The following is a 16,089-nucleotide window of genomic DNA, read 5'->3' as shown; positions in this document are numbered from 1 at the left end:
GTTTGACAGAAAACTGAGTATCCAGCGTCCTACTTTACCGGTTATTCCCATTGACTTCATTTTGTGTGCTATCACGCCATGGTCACATTTATCGAAGGCCTTTGCGAAGTCCGTGTATATCACATCAGCATTCTGTTTCTCTTCTAATGCCTCAGTGACTTTGTCGTAGTGCTCAAGTAGCTGTGAGAGGCACGATCTTCCCGCTCGAAATCCATGTTGGCCTGGGTTATGAAGGTCATTGGTCTCCATGAAATTGGTGACCTGACTCCTAATCACTCTCTCAAATACTTTTATGATGTGCGATGTTAGTGCAACTGGTCTATAATTTTTTGCCAATGCTTTGCTCCCTCCCTTGTGTAGAGGGGCTATGTCTGCTACTTTAAGTGCATCTGGTATCTCCCCCGTGTCCAAGCTCTTCCTCCACACTATACTGAGTGCCTGTGCTACCGGCACTTTGCATTTCTTTATAAATATTGAATTCCATGAGTCTGGACCTGGGGCCGAGTGCATGGGCATGTTTTCAATTTCTTTTTCAAAATTTAGTGCGCTCGTGTTTATATCAGTTATATTTACCGGGGTTTGAATATCCCGCATAAAGAAATTGTCTGGATCTTCCACCTTCATGTTGTTTATTGGAGTGCTAAACATGTCCTCATACTGCTTTTTTAGGATTTCACTAATTTCTTTGTCATCCTCCGTGTATGAACCTTCACTTGTACGAATAGGTCCAATACTGGCAGTGGTTTTTGCTTTTGATTTCGCATATGAGAAAAAATATTTTGGATTTTTCTTTATTTCCTGAATTGCTTTCTGTTCTAACTGCCTTTCTTCAGTTTCATATGAGTGTTTCAATTTCCGCTCGATTTCTTCAATCTCCCTATTTAAATTATTCCTTCTTTGACGGGAAATTCGTGTCTGCATAAGCAGGTCCGTTATTTTTTTCCTGCGTTTATAGTGTCGTCTGCGTTCTCTTTCTACGTTAGATCTCTTTCTGGCTTTCCTCAAAGGAACATGTTTCAGACAGACTTGATACGCTTCTGAAGTAAGTTTTTCTATTCCTTCTGTAGGACTTGTATTATTTAGAACAGTTCCCCATGGAATGTTTGTAAGTTCCCTGTTTATTATCTCCCAGTCTATCCTTTTATTATTAAAATTGAATTTACTGAATAGCCCCTCTCGCTTTATCAACGTTTTAGGTCTATTCTGAGTATTGATGGTCGTTTGCACTTCAATGAGTTTGTGATCTGAGTATGTGGTATCTGATATCGTAATGTCTCTGATAATGTCTTCATTGTTCGTAAAGACCAGATCTAGAATATTTTCATTTCTCGTTGGCTCCGATATCTGCTGATTGAGTGAAAATTTGTCACAGAATCTAAGTAGTTCTCTAATCTGTGGTTGGTTAGGTCCTGATAGATTTCCTGGTATAATATTATTGTTTGCTATTTTCCACCTGAGACTAGGCAAGTTGAAGTCACCTAGGAAAATAATATCAGGTATCGGGTTCTCCAAATTATCAAGGCTATTCTCTATGGTGTAGCAGCCTGGAAGAGCTGCGGAGGATCCAGGTAGATAAATCCAGAAGAACCTGAAGATGTCAGGGTAGTGAACTTCCAGATGTGGACGGGAAGTTCTGGTTGATTACTTGTAGGGAGTTGGTAGTGTTTGGTTGTCATTAGCGTGCAAGACGCAGTGAAAGGTGAGTGAGTGTTTGCCATTTTTGTGCCAAGGAGTACTTATACTGAAGTAGTTACAGTCGTAGGCTGGATTACCTGCAGAGACATACATGTGTGTGTTCTAGGATTGATAGGGTGATCGATTGATCATTGTTGTATATCGAGAAACATTTATACTAATATTTATGTTATTGAATTCATACGCTGGTTTTCCTTGTACATGTTTATAGATAAGTATATTCTCTTGCTGATAGAGCAACATTGTGTTATAAGACTTGACCTACTTGAGGTTGGTAGTATTAGGTGGTGAATCAGAAGATAGGATTACCACTTGATAAGTAGATGATAGAGTTCTGATGGTGTTGGAGAGCAACCTGACTGAAATAGTATAGTGTAGGATTCATTATTACTATTATTATATGTGTATGTATTGTGTATGTGCTTTGTCCAGTAAATGTATTCAAATTTGCTGGTGTTTGCCCTTGTCCTAGTGAGGCTTCCCAGGAAGTAGGAAAAAAGGTGAGAGAGAGAGAGCGAGCGAGAGCGCTCCAGCCAAGAACCAAGAACCACAGCTGTGGACAGGGTAGAACAGAAAACTAACAAGTCAAAGGGGATTGAGATCATATCACATAAGGAGTGAGTGGGGAGTCACAGTGGCTTGAGTGGGTGTGTGCACGTGACAACGAGGCTAAGTATTGGAGCCGCATCCCCTAAATGTGTGACGTTGTGCCCCTCTCCAAGAGCCAGAAGCGCCCAGGGTGATCTCCTTGTAAAGTATAAGCACTCTACCGAGTGCTTGTGGGTTGGGTTGTCCATAGAGGAGGATCAACGACACCAGTATTGCGGTTGGTGGTGTTAAGTGCCTTAGCCCCAAATGGGTATGCCAGATGTGAGAATATCCTTTCGGGTCGACTGTAACCACACACCCAGACTCCATGCAGGGAGGCCAGATGCGTCGAATGAGCAATCCGAAAGGGGGAAGAGGCGAGAACAACTGCCAAAAATCCTGTAGTATAGGAGAATGATAAAGACCAAAGTGGTCTTCTCCTCCACGATGCACCAGAAGGCCTTCTCTCACTGGGTCGTTCTCTCTGCAACTAGCTTGCAGCGATGAAGCAGGTAGAGGACGGGTCCTCACATCGAATTTGATATTCAGTGATCGGGAATAGGGGCTGGAGCCTGAACCCGCTCAAGTGCTTCTTCAGGACAATTGTTAGTAAGGTAATAAATGGGGGCATTACTGCAGAATGAGGGAATGACATACAGACCTGTGTAAACAGAATAACACTATTTATTCAATAACTTACTAATACACAACCCCACACTTTATATTAAACCAAGAGTGTCACTTCAAATCTGACAAACACCACTTTGCAGCAGGTCTCCTTGATCCACCACCTGACGGGTGTATAGACAGTCTCGACCCACTGGACGGGTCAACAACAATAATGAACTAACCTGAAAATACTTCGTGGACACTCTTCTCAAATCAACCACGTCACCGACACACTACGTCAACATATGGAAATGCGTAAATTATGGAGGGTATGTGGTTGTATTGAGAAGGGCCAATAGTCATGATGTATCAAAAATAGTGGGATAGATAGGCCTGGCCCCCAAGGAACTAAGGTTCCTTTTAATGATTGTTTTAAATTACAGGTCTGCTGTCTAGTAGCTAATCGTCTACACGACTTCAACAGGATGAATTGATACTTCTTATAAACTAACTTGTTTATTAAACCCTCTAATAACCCCCATATACATTAATACAATAATTTTCTTTACCACTCTACCTCACGTTAAATGCCTTAGTCCACAGAGACAGGATGCAAGGTTTACAATTGCAACTAGGGTAAAGACTACTTAGAAGGACTCTAGTAATGGTTCGTTCTAGGTAGCCTGGTATCACTTGAGCACACTTGGTTTCACTAAAACAGCCTAGAGTAATCTTAGTGATAAAAGCCCTAGCTTAGACTACACCAGAATATTAACTAGACAAATTTGCCAGAACATGGACTCTCGGTATTATACTTGCCTTATAAGGCCTTTTCCTTGGTGAGGGTGGAGCATACTGTAACAGTTGGGTTCAGCTGGTCATACATACATACACACACACACTACACACACTTCACACACTACACACACTACACACACTACACACACACACACACACACACACAGCTCTGGCTCTTTGGTCCCGCCTCTCAACCGTCAATCAACAGGTGTACAGATTCCTGAGCCTATCGGGCTCTGTCATATCTACACTTGAAACTGTGTATGGAGTCAGCCTCCACCACATCACCGTGTGCGTGCGCTCCTTGATTCTCTAAGATAAGGGAGGAGGAGGGGAAGATCGGAGCCCACGAGGGTAGAAGTGAACACAACAGCCAGACACAGAGACCGAACACAGCCCCCTCTGCTCTCATAAATATGCTGCCGGGAAGCGAGCCTAGCTGATCATACAGCCATAAACATTATAAGTCTTCACCGACATTCATTATTAGTTACTTTAACAGTTCTAAGAATAGCTGATAACTAGTTAAGTATTATATTTAATAATCAACAAGCTCAGAGTCTGAATGCTCTGTGAGAAACAAGATTCATCTTACCTCTGGCAAGGAAGACGGAACCAAAGGCGCACCTAGGAATTCAGGCTCCATGAATGTAAATGTTATTGATAATTAAATATCCTTCTTACATGATCCAATCCTATCAATTAATGTATAGTAATTATTTAGAGCTCAATTTGACCTCTGGTTTCCAACTAAGAACCCAGGGTTGTAACAGCGTACACAACAATGTCACCAAGACAATCACCACAATAACACACACACACAAGTAATTTACGTTACTTTACTCAATGCCACTAAGACATACAACAACACAAGTAAATTACTTTAACAACAATGTCAGACATTAAATAAAGTGCGTTAACGTCACGCGGACGACCATCAATCGGATACAATTAACGTGAATTATTTGAGCAATTGTTAAGTAAACACCCACAGTTACATTAATCAGTCACTCAGACAATTTACCAATACTTGCTACAAGTGACATCTGGTTAAGCTAGATAATACAGAACAGCTCTCAAAATATATTTACTGAAAGGAAGTAATCTTCCCCAAAGTTGCCCGACTCCACAGTGGTTGCACACTTCCCTGTATTCTCATCTTGATCTTTAATTGATCTCATTTAAATTTCAATATAATAAGTTTATTGAGGTAAAATACACACAAAGGGATGAGGTAACTCATCCCTTTGTGTGCATTTTACCTCATCTTATGAGTAGTGGGATTGAGGACTACGACGTGCAATTTTCATTTTTTCCTATGCACGTCGTAGCTTCATGGGTTTTTGAAAGCTACGACGTGCAATTTTCATTTTTTCCTATGCACGTCGTAGCTTCAGGGGTTTTTGAAAGCTACGACGTGCAATTTTCATTTTTTCCTATGCACGTCGTAGCTTCATGGGTTTTTGAAAGCTACGACGTGCAATTTTCATTTTTTCCTATGCACGTCGTAGCTTCATGGTTTTTTTTCCTGTTTTTTTTTCCCTATGTCTGTCGTAGCATCTGGGGTTTTTCCTAAGCCTGTCGTAGCATCATGGGTTTTTGTAAATTTTTTTGTTCCTATGCTGGTCTTAGCATCATAGTTTTTTGTTCCTATGCCTGTCGTAGCATCATAGTTTTTTGTTCCTAGGGATTAAAAAGCTGGTCCCTGGCATCCCCAAATTTCGTTGGCTTAGTGACCCTGCACAGACATTGCTAATGGTCAATGACGTCACCAGGTAGCCGCTCAGCATTCCTGCACCGGCATGTTCGAGGGGATTAAAAAGCCTGTCGTAGCATCATGGGTTTTGTGATACAACAGTATCCTTGAAACCTAATATAAAATACCATCATCCCTAGTCTATTTTTAATTTCATATTTACTTCCAACCATCACCCATTACATTTATCAAAGGGAAACAAGTATGTGAGGGAAGAACATAACTTCAGCACTGCAAGAAGTTATGTGTGTATTTTTCAAGTTCGTCCCCTGCTACCTGTATTTACCCAGGTCTTTTTTCCTAAATATAAAACTTTATCCAATTCATTCCTATTCTGTTTCATGTTGATACGTATAATAGGTTATAAATATTCCTCTTTACTATGACCATTCAGTCACACCTCTATCATGTCACCCCTATTTCTTTGTCGTCGTTCTAGAGAATGTAATTTGAGCTATGACAATCTTTCTTGAAGGTTCGTTTATTATACATAGGGCAAAAAATAATATGAAAAAACTGCTATCAGTCGTTTATATGAAAAACAGAGCCCTGGGCATTGGCGATTTCAATGCGTGTTCAGTAGTAAACCAATATTCTCTTTAACCGCATACACGTCTCACATTCGCTCAAACATACCACCCACACCTTGCTGTGGCATATAACAAATAAAAAAACGCATTCAGTAAAAGCAAGCCTCTCATGTTTTAAAATAAGGCCTTCTGCGGCGCGAGGCGCGCTAAATGCGGATCCCAGGAGGTTCACACATAAGTGTGAACTCTTAATCTGGCTTAATACCTCACCTATACTCTGTGCTTCATCAGAGTTGATATTCAGCTACATTAGCTCGTATTTTCGCTCATTGCTTATATTTTCTGTTATTAATAAACCCTAAAAAACCATCCTAACCTAACCTAACCTAACTTATTATATATAACAAACAAATACATTCTACAGACCAGTTATTGTAGTTGTTTAGTGACATCGTGAAAGGCCACCTCAGGTATAGGGATAAGGTATTGATGGCCATTAGCATATAGGTGTGAAGGTATTACAGTACCTTACTGGTCAACTATGTATGACGTCACCAGACAACCAATGCGACCTTTGGCGTCCTACTGGCATGAGTATTTGATGTTATTATTCAAAAATGACTAGACTATCCATCCCCACCTAACCTAATCAGAGGTATAAGAATATACATTTTAGTCATCCACAACTGTAATCATTATTCAGTGATAAGTTCAAAAGTATAACAGAATGCCAAATGTCATACTGCAATTTAAGCAGAATCGTACATCTGGCAGCATATCCATCCCCACCTAACCTAATCAGAGGTATAAGAATATTCATTTTAGTCATCCACAACTGTAATCATTATTCAGTGATAAGTTCAAAAGTATAACAGAATGCCAAATGTCATACTGCAATTTAAGCAGAATCGTACATCTGGCAGCATAGCAGGTGAGCTGAACATAAGAATAAAGGTGACTGCAGAGGTCCTATTGGCCCATACGAGGCAGCTCCTATATATTTCCACCCAATCTCATTCATGTCCACCCTATGCTTAAAACAACCAAGGGATCCCACTTAAAGTATTAGTTTACAATAATAGTTTTAATAAATAGCTCTTATTCTAGTTTTATACACAACAGCAATTATGAAAACCCTATATCTAGATATTCTACTATAATCCACAAGTAGTTACCACACATCTGGCAGTACAGCGGATTAGTGGCTGTGTTCATAGGCTAGTCAACTGTCCTCACATCCATCAAATAGATATCCAAATGTCGCACCTCAATTCATCCATCTAGCAACTCAGCTGGATGTTAGCCACTATATTCATAGGCTAATCATTTCTACACCTCAAAAAATCCTAGTCTTGCTGCGCAAATCAGCTAACTTGTTTCTAAACCAACACTCGCAAATACAATCATGCATACCTACACATACTTCAAAACCTATGCATTCATAGAGAATAGCCTAGTTTTTGCCACCATTTCCCCATTAATCAGATGTAATTTATGCCATACACACAGAAAATACAGCATTTACACACCAAATATGCCATTTATGCACAAAATATATTATTTACACTCAAAATATACCATCACATAAAAAATATGAGATTTTCATACAAAATATGTCAGTTGCAAACAAAAATATACCATTTACACAATATTGCATGTACACTCAGAGTATGACATTTACACAAAGTACGGTATTTTGCACAAATATATCAAAATGCTTATGCATTTAGACAATAAAAAATGCACTTTAATTAAAATTACACAATTTCACAAACGTAATTTTCACAAAATACCCACACATTGTCTCATAAACCAAAATACACTTACACCATAAAGATCTATTTTATCAAATTACAGAGCTTACACAAAATACACAATTTTCACGCACAAATACAGTTTCACCAGTTACACTTCAACATATTAAAAACACAACTTGCATAAATGCACTATTATCACAAAAATTATTACACAGTTTGTGTAATTATTTTACATCTTTGCACAATTAATACAAGAAAACTTGCTATATAATTACTCAGCTTGCACAATGACAATCAATACCCAAAGGTATAAATAAACAATTCGTCCATATGCAATTACACAACATGCGCAATTAATACACAACTTATACAATATTACACATCTTTCATATTTATTACACACAACTTGCACAAATGCATATCTAGCACAAATACGTGCAATACATAACTACCCCAAATATGAAAATACACAACTAGCATAAATACACGATTTACACAAATACAATTGCGACATTTACACAACTAGCTCAAAAATATAATCAATACACAACTTTCCAAAATATGAACAATACATAACTAGCACATATTCATTAAATCCACAACTATGCAATTTCCGCAAATACACATACAAAAACATATACAATTAATACATACAACTTGCACAAAACAATACACAATTTATAGAAATATAATCAATACATAATTTCAATAATCATACAACATATGCAAAATACATAATCTGCACAATTAATACACAAGTATATTAATTGTGCTATATATGTACAAACACAACCAACTGGGTCAAACAATACACAATTTGCATGATATTTTTCTGGGTATATTTAGGACATTAATTATAATATGCTGAGTTTAACCAACTCCCCAAAAGTCAGAATTTCACATAAAAAAATGTTTCTTATAACTTCCAATGAGCTCAATATATAACACATTCTTTTCCATTAAGATATCAACATTATTAGTGCTAAACTATTCATCTAACATATGTCCACTGTTTTTATGTCTTATTAATACCTTCCTTGTTACATTCTCTCCAATCAGACCACCATATTTATGTATTTATTCAAACCATCTAACAGACTTATTTGTTCTAGCCTTAGTTATGTTAGGGCAGGTGGGGTTAGGTAGAGTCAGTATTTTCTATGATAATTTTAAACAAATTTGCTATATCTTATCAAAATGCATCCTGTTAAAACTTAAATTCATCTAAATCTATCAAAAATATACTTATACTACGCAAATTTGACTAAATTCTACCTAGCTAAACTTACTAAATATGAGCATCCCATATCCTCACATACAAGCCTATGTCGCCTCTGTCCATACATTATATGAGTCTGCCATATAGCACGAACCCCAAATAGGAAAATTTACACTATTTCATAAACATACTAGTTCATTACCCTAAGATATTATATATGTCCTTCCCTACACGACCTCACCAAACCTGACCTAGCATATCCAACCCTGGATTTGGTTAAAGTTGACGAAATGTATGCTATGCCACCTAAATTTCACCAAATTTAAGGCAATTTCCACCAAATATATCCAAATGTTGTGTATCATAGCATCGCCAAAGCCCATTTTCTCCTATTCCATACTACCCTACACAACCTCACCCAACCTGACCTAGCATATCCAAACCTGGATCTGGTTAAAGTCGGCGAAATTCATGCTATGCCACCTAAATTTGACCAAATATACCCAATGTTTCATATCACAGCACTGCCAAAGCCCATTTTTACCTACATTTTCTCCTATTCCATCCTACCCTATGCAACCTTACCTAACCTATCCTACCATATCAAAACAAAGATTTGGTTAAAGTCGGCGAAATTTAAGCTATCCCACCAAAATTCTATCTAATTTAAGGCAATTCCCACCAAATATATCCAAATGTTCTGTATCACAGCACTGCCAAAGCCCATTTTTACCTACATTTTCTCCTATTCCATCCTACCCTACGCAACCTTACCTAACCTATCCTAGCATATCCAAACCTAGATTTGGTTAAAGTAGGCGAAATTTAAGTTATCCCATATAAATTTGACCTAATTTAAGACAATTCCCACCAAATATACCCAAAAATGTTTTGGAGCGTAGCACGGCCAAAGCTCATTTTAGCTGAGTTTTCACCTATTCCAACCTGCCCTAGACAACCCTACGCAGCCTCTCCTGGCATATCCAAAGTCAGATTTGATTATAGTTGGCGAAATTTATGCCTTTCCAACCTAAATTTTACCTAATTTAAGACAATTTCTACCCAATATACCCAAAATGTTTTGTTACATAGCTCAGCCAAAGACCATTTTAGCCGAGTTTTCACATATTCCAACCTACCCTACATAGCCTTACCTATCCCTGACCTAGCAGATTTGATTAAAGTTGGGGAAATTTAAGCTATCGCCATCAAATTGGAGACAATTTCCACCAAATATGCCTAAATGTTGTGTATCATAGCACAGCCAAAACCCATTTTACCCACATTTTCACCCATTCCATCTAAACCTGGACCTAGCCTCTGATACTCAGAGAAGTGATGTTTTTGGATATGAACCTAAATGCCCGTGCCTAACCTGCAAGAGTCTTGGAGCTTTGTTGAATATTTCTTCGAAAACTGAAGTTTTGGATATGAACCTAACCGCACTGTGCCTAACCTGCTAGGATCTTTGTTGAACATTGTAACCATATTCATAGAAAAGTGATGTTTTGGATATGGACCTAACAGCCCCTCTCCTTTAAAACTTGGAACTGTGTTCAATATTGTAGATATAGTGTTGGGTATGTGTTTTGTTTTTACACATCAACCCAACCGACCTGGACCTAACCTCCCTTCATCTAACTTCAAATTTATCGTAAATATGGAAGGACGTGTTGTTTGTGCATCAACCCAATCGTCCTTGACCTAACCTCCATTTATCAAACTTCAAATTTATCATAAATATGGGAGGACCGTGTTATTTGTGCATCAACCCATCCTGGGCCTAACCTCCATTTATCTAACTTCAAATTTATTGTATTTATGGGAAGAAGGTGTTGTTTATGCATCAACCCAACCTCCCTGGACCTAACCTCTGATACACGAATCTTGGTTCAACATTGCATCATACTCGTAGCATATTTTTTTTTTCACATAATTCAACCATCCTCAACCTAACCTCTATTACCTGGGGGAGGGAGGTTAATGGAAAATATGATAATAATGGGAATTTTCTCTACATCAGTTCAACCTAACCATCCTTAACCTAACCTTAGTTAGAAAGGGATATAACTCACCAAAACTATTTAATTACCATTTACCTTATTTTCCTTATCCTAACCCATAACCAGAGGGTTTAGACCCCCCTTTACCTCGAAATTATACTATATATTTAAGGTAGGAATATATTTTCACACATAAACCTAACATTCCCTAATTTAACCCTGTACTCTAATTTCGAGGTAAAGGGGGGTCTAAACCCTCTGGTTATGGGTTAGGATAAGGAAAATAAGGTAAATGGTAATTAAATAGTTTTGGTGAGTTATATCCCTTTCTAACTAAGGTTAGGTTAAGGATGGTTAGGTTGAACTGATGTAGAGAAAATTCCCATTATTATCATATTTTCCATTAACCTCCCTCCCCCAGGTAATAGAGGTTAGGTTGAGGATGGTTGAATTATGTGAAAAAAAAAATATGCTACGAGTATGATGCAATGTTGAACCAAGATTCGTGTATCAGAAGTTAGGTCCAGGGAGGTTGGGTTGATGCATAAACAACACCTTCTTCCCATAAATACAATAAATTTGAAGTTAGATAAAGGGAGGTTAGGCCCAGGATGGGTTGATGCACAAATAACACGGTCCTCCCATATTTATGATAAATTTGAAGTTTGATAAATGGAGGTTAGGTCAAGGACGATTGGGTTGATGCACAAACAACACGTCCTTCCATATTTACGATAAATTTGAAGTTAGATGAAGGGAGGTTAGGTCCAGGTCGGTTGGGTTGATGTGTAAAAACAAAACACATACCCAACACTATATCTACAATATTGAACACAGTTCCAAGTTTTAAAGGAGAGGGGCTGTTAGGTCCATATCCAAAACATCACTTTTCTATGAATATGGTTACAATGTTCAACAAAGATCCTAGCAGGTTAGGCACAGTGCGGTTAGGTTCATATCCAAAACTTCAGTTTTCGAAGAAATATTCAACAAAGCTCCAAGACTCTTGCAGGTTAGGCACGGGCATTTAGGTTCATATCCAAAAACATCACTTCTCTGAGTATCAGAGGCTAGGTCCAGGTTTAGATGGAATGGGTGAAAATGTGGGTAAAATGGGTTTTGGCTGTGCTATGATACACAACATTTAGGCATATTTGGTGGAAATTGTCTCCAATTTGATGGCGATAGCTTAAATTTCCCCAACTTTAATCAAATCTGCTAGGTCAGGGATAGGTAAGGCTATGTAGGGTAGGTTGGAATATGTGAAAACTCGGCTAAAATGGTCTTTGGCTGAGCTATGTAACAAAACATTTTGGGTATATTGGGTAGAAATTGTCTTAAATTAGGTAAAATTTAGGTTGGAAAGGCATAAATTTCGCCAACTATAATCAAATCTGACTTTGGATATGCCAGGAGAGGCTGCGTAGGGTTGTCTAGGGCAGGTTGGAATAGGTGAAAACTCAGCTAAAATGAGCTTTGGCCGTGCTACGCTCCAAAACATTTTTGGGTATATTTGGTGGGAATTGTGTTAAATTAGGTCAAATTTATATGGGATAACTTAAATTTCGCCTACTTTAACCAAATCTAGGTTTGGATATGCTAGGATAGGTTAGGTAAGGTTGCGTAGGGTAGGATGGAATAGGAGAAAATGTAGGTAAAAATGGGCTTTGGCAGTGCTGTGATACAGAACATTTGGATATATTTGGTGGGAATTGCCTTAAATTAGATAGAATTTTGGTGGGATAGCTTAAATTTCGCCGACTTTAACCAAATCTTTGTTTTGATATGGTAGGATAGGTTAGGTAAGGTTGCATAGGGTAGGATGGAATAGGAGAAAATGTAGGTAAAAATGGGCTTTGGCAGTGCTGTGATATGAAACATTGGGTATATTTGGTCAAATTTAGGTGGCATAGCATGAATTTCGCCGACTTTAACCAGATCCAGGTTTGGATATGCTAGGTCAGGTTGGGTGAGGTTGTGTAGGGTAGTATGGAATAGGAGAAAATGGGCTTTGGCGATGCTATGATACACAACATTTGGATATATTTGGTGGAAATTGCCTTAAATTTGGTGAAATTTAGGTGGCATAGCATACATTTCGTCAACTTTAACCAAATCCAGGGTTGGATATGCTAGGTCAGGTTTGGTGAGGTCGTGTAGGGAAGGACATATATAATATCTTAGGGTAATGAACTAGTATGTTTATGAAATAGTGTAAATTTTCCTATTTGGGGTTCGTGCTATATGGCAGACTCATATAATGTATGGACAGAGGCGACATAGGCTTGTATGTGAGGATATGGGATGCTCATATTTAGTAAGTTTAGCTAGGTAGAATTTAGTCAAATTTGCGTAGTATAAGTATATTTTTGATAGATTTAGATGAATTTAAGTTTTAACAGGATGCATTTTGATAAGATATAGCAAATTTGTTTAAAATTATCATAGAAAATACTGACTCTACCTAACCCCACCTGCCCTAACATAACTAAGGCTAGAACAAATAAGTCTGTTAGATGGTTTGAATAAATACATAAATATGGTGGTCTGATTGGAGAGAATGTAACAAGGAAGGTATTAATAAGACATAAAAACAGTGGACATATGTTAGATGAATAGTTTAGCACTAATAATGTTGATATCTTAATGGAAAAGAATGTGTTATATATTGAGCTCATTGGAAGTTATAAGAAACATTTTTTTATGTGAAATTCTGACTTTTGGGGAGTTGGTTAAACTCAGCATATTATAATTAATGTCCTAAATATACCCAGAAAAATATCATGCAAATTGTGTATTGTTTGACCCAGTTGGTTGTGTTTGTACATATATAGCACAATTAATATACTTGTGTATTAATTGTGCAGATTATGTATTTTGCATATGTTGTATGATTATTGAAATTATGTATTGATTATATTTCTATAAATTGTGTATTGTTTTGTGCAAGTTGTATGTATTAATTGTATATGTTTTTGTATGTGTATTTGCGGAAATTGCATAGTTGTGGATTTAATGAATATGTGCTAGTTATGTATTGTTCATATTTTGGAAAGTTGTGTATTGATTATATTTTTGAGCTAGTTGTGTAAATGTCGCAATTGTATTTGTGTAAATCGTGTATTTATGCTAGTTGTGTATTTTCATATTTGGGGTAGTTATGTATTGCACGTATTTGTGCTAGATATGCATTTGTGCAAGTTGTGTGTAATAAATATGAAAGATGTGTAATATTGTATAAGTTGTGTATTAATTGCGCATGTTGTGTAATTGCATATGGACGAATTGTTTATTTATACCTTTGGGTATTGATTGTCATTGTGCAAGCTGAGTAATTATATAGCAAGTTTTCTTGTATTACTTGTGCAAAGATGTAAAATAATTACACAAACTGTGTAATAATTTTTGTGATAATAGTGCATTTATGCAAGTTGTGTTTTTAATATGTTGAAGTGTAACTGGTGAAACTGTATTTGTGCGTGAAAATTGTGTATTTTGTGTAAGCTCTGTAATTTGATAAAATAGATCTTTATGGTGTAAGTGTATTTTGGTTTATGAGACAATGTGTGGGTATTTTGTGAAAATTACGTTTGTGAAATTGTGTAATTTTAATTAAAGTGCATTTTTTATTGTCTAAATGCATAAGCATTTTGATATATTTGTGCAAAATACCGTACTTTGTGTAAATGTCATACTCTGAGTGTACATGCAATATTGTGTAAATGGTATATTTTTGTTTGCAACTGACATATTTTGTATGAAAATCTCATATTTTTTATGTGATGGTATATTTTGAGTGTAAATAATATATTTTGTGCATAAATGGCATATTTGGTGTGTAAATGCTGTATTTTCTGTGTGTATGGCATAAATTACATCTGATTAATGGGGAAATGGTGGCAAAAACTAGGCTATTCTCTATGAATGCATAGGTTTTGAAGTATGTGTAGGTATGCATGATTGTATTTGCGAGTGTTGGTTTAGAAACAAGTTAGCTGATTTGCGCAGCAAGACTAGGATTTTTTGAGGTGTAGAAATGATTAGCCTATGAATATAGTGGCTAACATCCAGCTGAGTTGCTAGATGGATGAATTGAGGTGCGACATTTGGATATCTATTTGATGGATGTGAGGACAGTTGACTAGCCTATGAACACAGCCACTAATCCGCTGTACTGCCAGATGTGTGGTAACTACTTGTGGATTATAGTAGAATATCTAGATATAGGGTTTTCATAATTGCTGTTGTGTATAAAACTAGAATAAGAGCTATTTATTAAAACTATTATTGTAAACTAATACTTTAAGTGGGATCCCTTGGTTGTTTTAAGCATAGGGTGGACATGAATGAGATTGGGTGGAAATATATAGGAGCTGCCTCGTATGGGCCAATAGGACCTCTGCAGTCACCTTTATTCTTATGTTCAGCTCACCTGCTATGCTGCCAGATGTACGATTCTGCTTAAATTGCAGTATGACATTTGGCATTCTGTTATACTTTTGAACTTATCACTGAATAATGATTACAGTTGTGGATGACTAAAATGAATATTCTTATACCTCTGATTAGGTTAGGTGGGGATGGATATGCTGCCAGATGTACGATTCTGCTTAAATTGCAGTATGACATTTGGCATTCTGTTATACTTTTGAACTTATCACTGAATAATGATTACAGTTGTGGATGACTAAAATGTATATTCTTATACCTCTGATTAGGTTAGGTGGGGATGGATAGTCTAGTCATTTTTGAATAATAACATCAAATACTCATGCCAGTAGGACGCCAAAGGTCGCATTGGTTGTCTGGTGACGTCATACATAGTTGACCAGTAAGGTACTGTAATACCTTCACACCTATATGCTAATGGCCATCAATACCTTATCCCTATACCTGAGGTGGCCTTTCACGATGTCACTAAACAACTACAATAACTGGTCTGTAGAATGTATTTGTTTGTTATATATAATAAGTTAGGTTAGGTTAGGTTAGGATGGTTTTTTAGGGTTTATTAATAACAGAAAATATAAGCAATGAGCGAAAATACGAGCTAATGTAGCTGAATATCAACTCTGATGAAGCACAGAGTATAGGTGAGGTATTAAGCCAGATTAAGAGTTCACACTTATGTGTG

The sequence above is a fragment of the Procambarus clarkii genome, chromosome 12 (genome assembly GCF_040958095.1).
Source record: "Procambarus clarkii isolate CNS0578487 chromosome 12, FALCON_Pclarkii_2.0, whole genome shotgun sequence".
Lineage (NCBI taxonomy): Eukaryota > Metazoa > Arthropoda > Malacostraca > Decapoda > Cambaridae > Procambarus > Procambarus clarkii.
Note: the sequence above shows the minus strand (reverse complement) of the source record.